Source organism: Hippocampus guttulatus, chromosome 16, assembly GCF_054856545.1.
Source record: "Hippocampus guttulatus isolate MCC_2025c chromosome 16, RoL_Hgut_1.0, whole genome shotgun sequence".
Classification (NCBI taxonomy): domain Eukaryota; kingdom Metazoa; phylum Chordata; class Actinopteri; order Syngnathiformes; family Syngnathidae; genus Hippocampus; species Hippocampus guttulatus.
In genome coordinates, this window is record NC_141276.1 from 12,290,199 (window position 1) to 12,302,259 (window position 12,061).

The following is a 12,061-nucleotide window of genomic DNA, read 5'->3' on the forward strand; positions in this document are numbered from 1 at the left end:
TACAGTCCAAGTCAGTTTGGCGCATAATTGCATTCATTGCTGCAGGGGCTCGGAAGGTCCTATTTGACAAGGAGGGTGTCTAGGTTGCTGACGCTTGGTCTGTGGCAAGTGGTGTCCCACTTCCCCTTGCTGGTAATGTCATTAAATGCGCACGGTTCCTTTCGCGTGGCCAGCTCTGAACTGGCGTCGGCCGTAGCCAGGTGGGGAAAATATGGGCTGTAATTATGGCCACGCGCTTGCCGTATTTACAGGAAATCAGACGGTGCTGGGTAATTAAGGTCTCGGACAGGAGGAGTGGTATATCCTGGATCTGTAATCAGGGCAGTGTGTAACAGCACGGTCAGAGAGGAACTGGAACACTTTTAGGCTTTGTCCCACAACTGAGAGACAGATAGCGTTTAAGATACACTGTAGACAAGATGATCTGGCCTGTCCTGGTCTGGTGCCACCACTGGGCTCTCACAGCCATGATGAGAATTCAAGGCAACATTTACAATACTTATTTGCTAGCGAGATCTTACGAGTGACCAACACCTGTGGCAATAATTAGATTGAAATTCCGAAAATATGTACATGGATTGTTCATGTTTGCCAAGATAGCGTCCAGCGCGACCGCCATTAAAACCCTTTTTTGTTAAGCAAAATGGTCGAAGATGCCGAAATGAGGAAATGGACTGAATGCGCCATTTGGAAACATCTCGGATCCAGGACTGACCTCAAGTCTGAGTAGAAGCTGTGCTCACGAGAATTTAATAGGACACCAAAATGTTTTCGTCGTCACACAAAGGAAATTTTGTATTGCTCTATTTGGATTATTAATGTACTTTTTCTTCACCCTCTTTCTTGTAGCAACCATATTAACTTGATACTCCGATTCAAACATAATGCTATGGTGCCTTGAGATCGTGAGTGACCCAACCATTCAAGATGTGAGCCAGCATTCAATTGTTTTTGTTGTTGTTTTGCTTTGACTTGTGAGATATGAGCACGGTTTAGGCCGTGAAGTCAACTCAATTGCTTCTTCGAGAACGATTCTTCAAAAATGATACTTCAAGCTGTTTTAATTGCACGCCCAGTTGAAGTTTACTGTCAAATCTAAACACCAAACAAAAGGAATTAAACATCCTATGTTTAAAACAGCCGCACAACTTTGCCTTCCGGGGTGGCTGGACCGGATTGATGGCAGTTTCATTCATTTCAATGGGGAAAGATGATTTGAGTTGCAGTCTTGTGATTTTATAGCATAATTGCAGAGTGAATAAAACTTGTGTTAGGCTTTAAGGATATGCGCTTTACGGGGTCTATCTCAAAGTTGTTGAATTGCATCTTTTGGACATTTTGCTAAGTGTTTGGTTCTTTCTGCAAGTGTGTGCTTGAGCGTATTGCTTGCACGTGTTCCTAAAATTGCAGTCCTGAAAATACCACTAATAGTTTTGGTCCAGTGTTGGCCACAGAACCGGTGATCTGCGGTTGCTGGAAGAAGCGGGGGGGGGGGGGGGGGGGGGGGGGGGAACGGAGCAGTTCGCTGGACTTTTGGGGTCCTTGATTTCTTGTGCTCAGCAGCACAAGCTTCTGGTGCTCTAGGTGAAATTAGAGAGGACCACAGACTGCAATGGGTTTGGATGACACGAGCGAATGAAAATGCTGCAGGGCCAAGGAGAAAAGCAAAGCGGTTTGGCTTGTGTAGGTAGGCCAAGAAAAAGATTCCTCAAGGTGGCTGCTGTACAGTATTATCCTTCCTAACCCACCATTAGCTTCCTGGAAGGTGTTTTGGTGCACTCCTCATCTGGAAAATTACAAACTGTCTCAACAGTGATGCTTTTTTAAAAAAAAATCCCTTACAGCAACAACCTAATTTAACCGAGGAATGGTATAACTGCAGACAGTTCCTCCGTTGTATCAGTGGGGCACAAGTACAGAACACATTTTCAGAAATATTCATAACAACAAGATCAGCTTTTGCTTTTTCACATGACACTTGATGGGCGGGAAGGCAGACTGTTTCCAAGTCATAAAGAAGTTCGTTTTCCATATGTCCCCTTTAAGTCAAGCCGCACACCATGCTTTTCTAAATAGCTTCTGTCAGTGTCGAATTTCAGTAATTGCGTCGAGCTTTTTAGCACTTGTGTTCGCCTCTCACATATCCTCATGTCGACTTCAGTTGTGTTTTATGTACATCGGCCGACCATTTTTCAAAACCAAATACAAGGAAACATGTCTTTGCAGTATTTCCAATCGACATAAAACCTGCCATCAGTCTTGCTGAAGTTAAAAAAAACAAAAAAACGTTACCACTCATAAAAAACTTCAGCATTTTGCTGTAGCGAGAGCAACGTATTCCATTGAGCATTTTCCAGCAAATACCTCCCCTGTGAAATGTGAGTGTTTACACTTTGGAGTCAGGCCGAATGCTAACAGTGCAGGGATGTGGAGTCAACACCGTGAAAATGTCCACTTTTATGGCAATAAAGAGCAGCTCGTCCAAGAATCACAGGCTACTAAATTCCAGATTCTTCATCAAAGTGTCCAATGGCGTAGCTGCGCCCTTTTGTACTTTTAAATGTAATTTTATGGGACCAATTAGGAAACAATGAGTGCATTAATTATTTTTCTTACGTATTTTTCAAACCTGTTGGGAGAGTCTCTGTTTATGCTACGACACAGGTGTCAAACTCAAGGCCGGGGGGCCAGATCTGGCCCGCCACATCATTTTATGTGGCCCGCAAAAGCAAATCAAGCAGGTCAACTTCCCTGACGCTTGCTGAAATCCATACCAAAATTTCAAATTGTCATTTGTAGTAAAGAATACTGTTGAGATATTGCAAGCATTTCCTTATGACTTTATATTAACCTAAACAATTGAACAAACTATGATGTTTTACTTTTGATTTCAAAACTAGTTATCCATTAATAGTCCCCTTTATATATAAAATACGAGGAGGTGATTAAACCTTTATACAGGTTCACAGTCATAATGGCCCTCCGACAATACGGCCCGAAACAAAAATGAATTTGACACCCCTGTAACCATCCATTCATGATCATTAGTGTTCCGAACAGTGACTTTGAAGTCAGTATTTTTTCTGGTTTTTGTGGCACTTCGAAGCGATAAAGCAACAACAGCAAGACTGAGCAAGGGCTTTTGATGGCAAAATGAAAATAGATTGACAGATACACGACGAAATGAGCTGCGAGTGACAATGACGTCAGTGGCTTTTTTTTTTTTTGACACGGTGGTTGCCATTCACTCCATGAACCGTCTTGTCCTTGCGACACACACTTTCTAACTATGAACTACTGCAACCCATTCTGTGTTTATTCCATACATCCTTGCCAAAATATGTCTGATTGTCAACATTTTTCCCCCACCCTCATAATCAACATTGCAAGCCGAAATTCACCCCCGTAACCTTTATATTTTAACTCAGTAACTGTGGTGATCCAAAATGTAAAGTGATGCAGCGCCACCCTCGACAGGCTTCTGTTAGTCGTTCCACTTGGGTTACGAACTTGAATTTCACAGATTGCCTGGGCGAGGGCCTCTTCCACGCCTACTCGCTGAAAAATGTTCCGTAGCCTACTTGACAATTCTATTTGTCAGTGGCAGTGCACGGTTGGATTCCAGTGGTCGAATATAATCATTCACAATCAGTGAGAAGTCTTAGCGGAATGGTTTTATCTCCAATTTGGACTCTATTCCTTACCTTCTCCCCTCCCCCGGTCAAAAATATTTTCAGTTCTGAAGAATAATTCTGTTTTGATGCAATACTGTGATTAAGAAATAAAATCCGTCCAATTGCCATCTGAACTGGCCACTTCACATCTTGGACTGATAAACAAGGCCGGGGTTCATCACTTTGTCTCCTGGAATTGGCAGCGAAAAGGTCGGAGTCATAAAGTGACGAAAGGATTTTGTTTGTGTGCTAACGACGGTGCATGCCAGCTGGCAGAGATTTGTGTGTGTGTGCGTGTGTGTGTGTTCTGAGTGGAAGCCTCATAAAAATATTGATCGACTGCTCTTCGTTCCTAACTACTTCAGGGCCCCCCCACGCATGCGGGTGACGGCTGGTTGCAGAAATGGATGACAGTTTTCATTTTCCTCCAGCTGCAGGCTGGGCTCACCAACATCTGAATCCCGTCCCCTTTTCAACTGTCAAGCACACACTTTAGTGATGCGGTCAACGTTGACAAATAGTCATTGTTTGCAAATTGTGGGTGCAATTTCCGCTCAGTCATTTACTGTCATGAGGAAAATATATACGATCTGCTCGGCACATGAGCTCATCCCACAAAGTGATGATCCAATTGACACAGTTTATTTCCTAAGCGCATAGGAAGGGGAAAGAAATGAATTGCAACATTAACATGATTTTTCACGTCAGGCCCACCTAATCCTCCCATCCACTTTCTAATCCGCTTCTCCTCACGAGGGTCGGGGGCATGATGGAGCCCATCCCAGCTGTCTTTGAGCAGTAGGCGGGGGACACCCTGAACTGGTTTCCAGCCAATCGCAGGGCACACATACAGTAGATGAACACCCATCCGCGCTCACATTCACACGTAGGCACTATTTAGAGTGTTCCATTAACTTGCCACAATGTTTTTGGAATGTGGAAGGAAACGGGAGTACCCGGAGAAAACCCACGCAGGCACGGGGAGAACATGCTGGAAGGCCGGAGCCGAAATCGAAGCATGCACCTCTGCACTGTGAGGCGGACGTACTAACCTGACGTGCTAACCAGTCGTCCACTGTGCCGTTGCATGTTGCACCTCATGTTTACCGCATATGTGCAAATCATCTCTGGGGTTCTCATCTGAACTTTGCACCCGCGGGGATGATTTCCACCACTAAAACGCAGAGCAGAGATATTCATACATGCAATTAAAAAAAAAAAGTGATCAGCGTCACTTTGATCATGTAGGCCGCTTTTTCAAACTGAGAGACATTTTATTAAGTCTCCTGGAATGAATTGAATATTTATCAAAGAGCTTAATCTCCGTCCTTATAATAAAAATGAGTGACTGGATTGTTGTGTCATGTCACTGTGGTCGAGTCAATTCGACACCGGTGGTAAACACTCAGAAAGATTCACAAAGTGTGGGGTAGCCAACCTTATCAAAACATGTTTTGCTGTGCTGACTCTGTAGCGGGGGGGTGGTGGGGGATACGATGATGGAGTCTTGCAGCTGCAGTCTTTGTGAAAGTAGTACCCAGGTGTTCATACCCGGATTGACGGTGAATGATTTTTAGCAGTCAATGGTGGGCGTACTTGAACAAGAAATATTAGCCAAGATAGGGGGCCCTCAAATCGGGCTGGCACTTTTTTTTTCCTTTTCTTCCTCCCCAAAAACAGGCCTTTCTCCAAGTTGCGGTTTCGTGCAAATCTTAATTAGTTTACCCTTGAGGGAATCTTGCGAGTGTGGTCATTGCACAAACACTGAAGTTTGTTGCGAGTTCTCTGTCAAGCAACCCGCCCAGTTTCAGGAAAATTAAATGCTTGTTAGCATTAGTTTGACGGGATCATTAATCAAGCAGCCTTGTCGTCTGCCCTCAGCTCTTTGTAATTTCTGAAATGTGCAAATCATCTACGCGCTCGCAACACACAATGTTCTTGAGGTTGAGATGGCGTACTTTGAGCGCCATATTTCAGGCTCAAGATGACATGCAAATGACGCCGGCCTCCACCGACACAACTCAGTCATCATCAGTCACACGGGGTTGCGGAGGCGCTTTGAAGATGTGAAGAACCTGTGATATGGCCACGGAGAGGCCGGGAGTTCGGTTGGCCAACTTCATTATCCGCTGTGAAACAAGCATGAGAGGGCTTGTTTGGACAGAAACTGAGAGGCTTTTTGTGGTCTTTCCAACAGTGTGGGCACAATTCAGTGTGCTCCACCCTCCTTATGTCAGGGAGCTACCCAAATAATCTTGTCTTTGTTTGGTACAGAGCTGGCCTGGCACGCAGATTTTCATCAGCTCCAGGTGCCGTAGGTTCTTACAGTTGTCAGCTGCACCACTCCTTCCTCTGTCATTACTCCGCGGATCTGGTGTTGGGATTTAAAGGACTGGCCCACTAAGTGCATCTCTGAAGGATGCTTTTACCGCAGGAACCATCAAACCTCCCCTGACATCATCAAAAATGCAGAACAGATCTCATCGGGCTTCCAAGTGCTTCTTTTGGAGCAAACTCCTGTCTTCCTGGAACATGATTATTAGGAAGTTTGTATAGTGTTCTGATTCAGACCGTCTATGAGAGTGTCCTCTGCCAGGAGGCACACTGCAGTCAGTTCAGTCCCCACCCCACAGTGTGGTGCAGTCGGGTCGAATGTGTTGTCCTTCTGGGGGCCTGGGACGGGGTGACCACGGTCCCTGAGGACTCCATGAGCTGGATGTTTTATTGTGGCTGCACCACCTTTTTTGTGCCATGCTGCAATCGTGGCAGCCTGTGCTGCACTTGAGCTGTAGTTGAGCGGATTGTCAAGTCCTTTTATTCAATTCACAAGTCAGTCCCAGAAATGAGCAAACTCTGTTCAAGTCATGCATGGATACCGACGGGGCGTACTTTGCCTCGTGTGCTGATTTGCGAGCCAAAGGAGTAGTGAGTCTAAACTCCCGACTTTCCATGCCCATGTTGAACCGAGCAGATTAAATGCTATTTTTGTTGTGCCCGAGGTGTGACGGTTTACCTGACGTTCAGACCACAAAGTGATTGAGCGGGTTTACTGGTTACCATCAAGGCAGCCCGGTGGTCAAGTGGTTAGCACGTCGACCTCACAGTGCAGAGGTCGTGGGTTCGATCCCGGCTCCGGCCTTCCTGTGTGGAGTTTGTATGTTCTTTGCGTGGGTTTTCTCCGGGTACTCCGGTTTCCTCCCACATTCCAAAAACATGCATGGCAGGCTAATTGGATAATCTAAATTTCCCCTAGGTGTGTGAGCGCGGATGGTTGTTCGTCTGTGAGGATAAAGCGGATCAGTAAATGGATGGTTACATGGCATATGCAAAAACCATTCATGCTCACGTTCACATCCAAGAGTCTTCAGTGCATGTTTTTGTTATGTGGAACCTGGGAAAAACCCATGCAAGCACTGCAAGAACAGGGGTCAGAACAAACTCCACACACGGAGGCCAGAGCCTGGAGTCGAGCCTCGAACCTGTGAGAAAGATGTGCTAACCACGAGCGGGACCACTGTAGTGCACTCCAGATTACCCCAGTTGCTTTAAGACCTGATCATCAATAAAATCACTTATTTGGCCTAAACTTACTGCCAAGCTCTCCCGTTCATTTTCTTCTTATTAAAAGTGCTGAAAAGCAGAAAATGTGCAGAAATGGTCTCCTGCGGGCATCTGATTGTGGTTGGAGTCTATATTTAACCGATGTTTAGTCCCCAGATGAATTAACGAGGGCGCTATTCATTCGCGCTTTTAAGGTTGTAGCTGTGAAAACAGAAGCTGACTCGAATGAAGCGCACAAGCGGTAACCTCAGTGCAAAATGAGCACATGAGAGCACCTTCTCCATTTCATGCTGTTACAGCTGCAGCTGAGGTTGTTGTGTTGTCATTGCCGTCGATTACTTTCCCTGCCCAGCTTCTGACCTCATGCGTCCATGCTCATTTTCGGGAAGGACAATAACAAGTTAAGCAGATACTGCTAGCACACTTGCAAAACTGCTTCTGGGACTTTTGGGGGCTGTGGGCGGTAAAGGAAATGAAAGCATAAAACGGCTGGTTTAATTTCCATCTTGAACTCCCGCCGCCCTCTGCCGTCTGTTCGCCAGGCACGTGTCTTATGACATTCATGATTGTGAACTGTGAGGCCAAAAGCAAATTTTGATGGACCATGAAGACAAGACAGGAGAAGAAGAAAGCCAACTACTGCAAAGACTAATTGGCCGTGGATGAAAAGACTGAGACAGATTTTGAGGCTTGATGAAAGCTTCAAGGCAACAGTTAGTTATTAGAGGAGGGCAAATTATGAGAGGAGCGGAATGATGGATAGTCAAGAGGAAATGAGAAGCAGGTTGAAGAGACTCCGACTGGAAAACCTGTAAACCGACTCCTCTGTTACCATCGACTCCGTCGACGCACAACAGGAGGAACAAAACATACAAAAAAAAAATCGTCGTGCTATCCTGACTACCTTCATGGGTGTGGAATAAATGGTTTAAACCTGCAAAGTAAAAATGAAAGTCTAAACGCTAAAAGCTTAACGTATAACAATCTGACATTTTTGCTGGCATCCCTTTCGAGTGCCTCATTGTCGAGCTTTGGCAAAACTCTATGATGACCCAGTGGGATATATTGCAGCCACCGGGTGCTTAATGTGGAGATATTTTTGCAGCTCAAATATGTATTATTGGGAGGTATAAGAAAGACTCCAGATAGAGTAACAATCATTTTTCCAGGTCAAAGTAATGGTATTTGATTGACAGTTGACACTTGAGCAGGGTGTGGTTTCATCACATTCAGCGGCGCGCCCACAGCGTCTGATGGGGACACCGGTTTGAGTTTTCACCATTCTGAAGCTTCATTTTATATATGGTGGTACCTCTACTTATGAAATTAATTGGTTCTGGAAGAAATTTCTTAACTAGACGCGTTTTCCATGTAAATGCCCTAATCTGTTCCAAGCACCCCCCAAATCAGACATAAATGTTTTCTAAAGCATAAAAATACATCAAAATATGTAACAAATATATATTACAATCAGATTATTGCACAATAAATGAGAGTTGTGGACAATGTAAAAAAACAATGAATAAAGAATAAAAATGAAGGTCATTTAACTTTTTACTGCGTCCTCGTTGTTTTTTTTGCCCTCTTTAGTTCATGTTCTCACTCAGAAGTGGTTTTTATATGGCATTTTGTAAAGAACTGATTCTAGGACCTTTGCTTTTGTCGGCTTTTAACAATCCTTCGGAAATGTCCAAGGCAAACATCAGCATAGTGAGCAATCGCCCGACTGGTGAACACTTTTTCTGGGCGGTTCACATTTATTCATTCATTCATTCATCTTCCGAACCGCTTCATCTTCACTAGGGTCGCGGGGGGTGCTGGAGCCTATCCCAGCAGTCTTCGGGCAGTAGACGGGGAACACCCTGAATCGGTTGCCAGCCAATCGCAGTGGGTGGTTCACATTTACGTAAAACTGTCGGAACACCTCATGGCCCGAGGGGCGAATGACGAGGATGCTGCATAGACACATCTTTATCTATTTATCGATCTACACACAGACACGTACGGGAGAGGTCCCTCTTTGCCAATGGGATGCCAGGAAGATGCTAGGTAATAGCCAATGGCAGAGCAGCTATAAGTATAGTGCGTTCAAGAAACTCGGAGCTGCGAGTAGTGGCCTGTACTCTATTTTTACCTTTCGTATCTTGAAATTTCATTCATAACAAGAGGCAATATTTTCCTGTTGAGGCGTTTCGTAATTTGAAAATGTTGTATGAAGAGAGGTTCGTAAATAGAGGAACCACTGTATTTGGCATTTCAAATATGGGAGGGTTGTTTACAACACTATTGTCTTTGGTGTCAAATTTAGAAAGCATACTATTTTTTTTTCTTTACAAGGATTTAAGTAGAATTTAACTCATCCTATTATTGCACGAACCAAAACATTACCTCTGCCAAGGAAGGAAAATAAAGAGAGAAGTGTAAGACACCCTGATTTCACATCAATAGCCAAAGATGAGCCTCACGTGTCACGGTCTTCTCCACTTCAGCAGGGAAAGCAAAGCAACGAATGAAGGAAAAGCTCTTGATCTTCCTTCACCCAGGAATCCTTCCTTTTCTGCCAAACACCCCCCACGAGCTAGCACACAACTCCGTGGAAAGAGACAGTAAAACGGCTTTGATTGTTCCCAGATGTGGATGCAGACACCTGATATTCATCCTGGTGGGTGAACCAACATTCCCCGCAAGTGACACGGTCTGCCTTTTGGATGGCCAAAAAGTGAAATACCGAAGGGGGCGGATGACACAGACGGATGGAGTGATCATTTATGTACTCTGGCGAAGGCCGCGGAACCAAGCTATCAAGATCAGATTGGGCAGACCGCTGACTAACTTCAACTTCCTTTTGTCTCATCATCACCTTATCGTTTCCCCCGAATGTTCCTGTCTGTAATTGCTTTCCGCGGTCTCCTTGCAGACACCTGCGCTGATATTCCCTGACTTCATTTCCTCTGTTTTCTTTTTTTCGATGATGCGCTTTCATTTTCGCTTCAGATTTATGACTGCAGAGGATGGATGTTGTTTGGCAACCTTTATGAACTCGCAGGTCCAGATGCCGCGACCTCTGGCCGCCCTCGAGTGCTAGCTTTCTACGACTGAAACATCACATCGCTCTGACCCGGCACTTAAATCAGCAGGGGCCCTTCAGAGCTGCTGGCCTCAAGTATAACCGTTAAGTCAGCTCCCATCCAAGACCGGAGGGACGCTATTATGGCACAACTGCACTTGTCTGCTTCACTAGAACTTTGTGTATTTTCAACATTTTCCACTATCAGGGAAGTAGTTTGTTTGGGTTTCTTTTCCTTGGAATGAGTGTTGTCCAGTTGCCTTGGAAGCATTGTTCAGCGTTTCAGAAGTAATCGTAATGGATGACTATGTGTTGATCTTTGAATACAGTCCAATGTTGGACAGACCTTGAAGCAGGCTAAAATAGTCTGGGCTCAACTTATTCCTAGTTTGGTGCGACCGCCAGCTCTGTGTCGTCTTGCCCCTGGAAGGAAATGGACCAGTCGGCCTGGTGATCAACTCAGTGACAATGAATCCTCCTCTGTTTGTGTTTATGTGCCTGCGCCTTTCTAATTCTCCTTGGGACTTTGTATACCCTGAATCTCTCGTACACATGTGGACTATTTGTCATCGTCCTCAGCACACATGCTCTCATCCAGGCGAACGTGACTTCACTTTCTCGCACGAGCCACGCGGCTGCCTGCGGGCTAAAAAAAAAAAAAAAAATAATAATAATAATATTCAAGCCTGGACTCATCATTAACTTTGTCAGCGCTCTGTTAACTTTGAGGAGCATGCACGAAAAACGTATCAGCAAAATGTTTGCCGAATGCCTCTTAGCTAATATTTTCGGAGCACGCCCAAAGCCAGAAGACATGACGTCTTGTTGCTGCTTTATGCCTCGACTTTCCCTGCAGGGCTGAGATTTGCCGTCGACAAGTGTGGTAGCTTGTGTTAAGTGCAATAAATCTACTTTGAAACCAACAGCGCGACCGATAAACACAGTCGGCGGACCACAAGAGCAACCATTGTCTTGTGCCCAAGTACTTCTGTTGCACCCATGAGCATTTAACGAAGAAACACGCTGTGAGGCTGCAGGCGAGGAACATCTGATTGACGCAGTATGAAATCGTCAGACCCCTCGGGAAGCTGACAATTTCAGACTGCATTTCTTGATCTTGTTTCCCGGAACATCATCTGGAAAGTGGAACAGAAATGAAGTCACTGTTTTTTTGTTTTTGTTTTTTATTTGCTCTTCTGTATTAGTTTGTTTTATAGCCCTGTGGTTTGCATGTTCTGGGGTTCCGACTTTGAATCTCTGCTCTGACCTTTCTGTGTGCCGTTCTCCCCACTCTTACGTGGCTTTTATTCCGCTTCATTACATGCTCCGAAGACACAAAATTGAGTTTGGTTGTCTCTCTGTTCCCCCTCGATTGTCTGGTGAGCAGTCCAGGGTGTAGCCTGCTGCTTTCCCTCAAGTCATCTGGCATTTGCTCCAGACCCTAATGAGGAGCCTTATAGAAAATGGATGGAGGGTTAGTTTTACAAGCCTCACACAGACTTGAATCCTGCCGGTTGTAAGGCACAGTGCCAAATTATTCGAAAAAGGTGGCTCATTTTCAGGAGGGCAACTTGGCAGCTCACACTTTAGCCCCTTTTATTTTTGCCATTTTTTTCCCCCCGCTTGTGCTGCCATTTAGAAGCGCTGTGAAAACCAGGCGGCGTACTTGTGAGAGCGCTAATAAGCTCCTGATGTCCAGCCACGCTTGCGGCCCTCCATTTAATATATGACGACACCTGTAATTTGCGCAGGCTCATGT

At 45.1% G+C, this 12,061-nt stretch overlaps 1 protein-coding gene across 2 annotated transcripts in view; it reads left to right on the top strand.

Annotated features, from left to right (window-relative positions):
• Positions 1 to 12,061, top strand: part of coro7 (coronin 7) — a 114,653-nt gene that overhangs the window by 19,515 nt on the left and 83,077 nt on the right. The gene's annotated exons all lie outside the window — the stretch shown is intronic.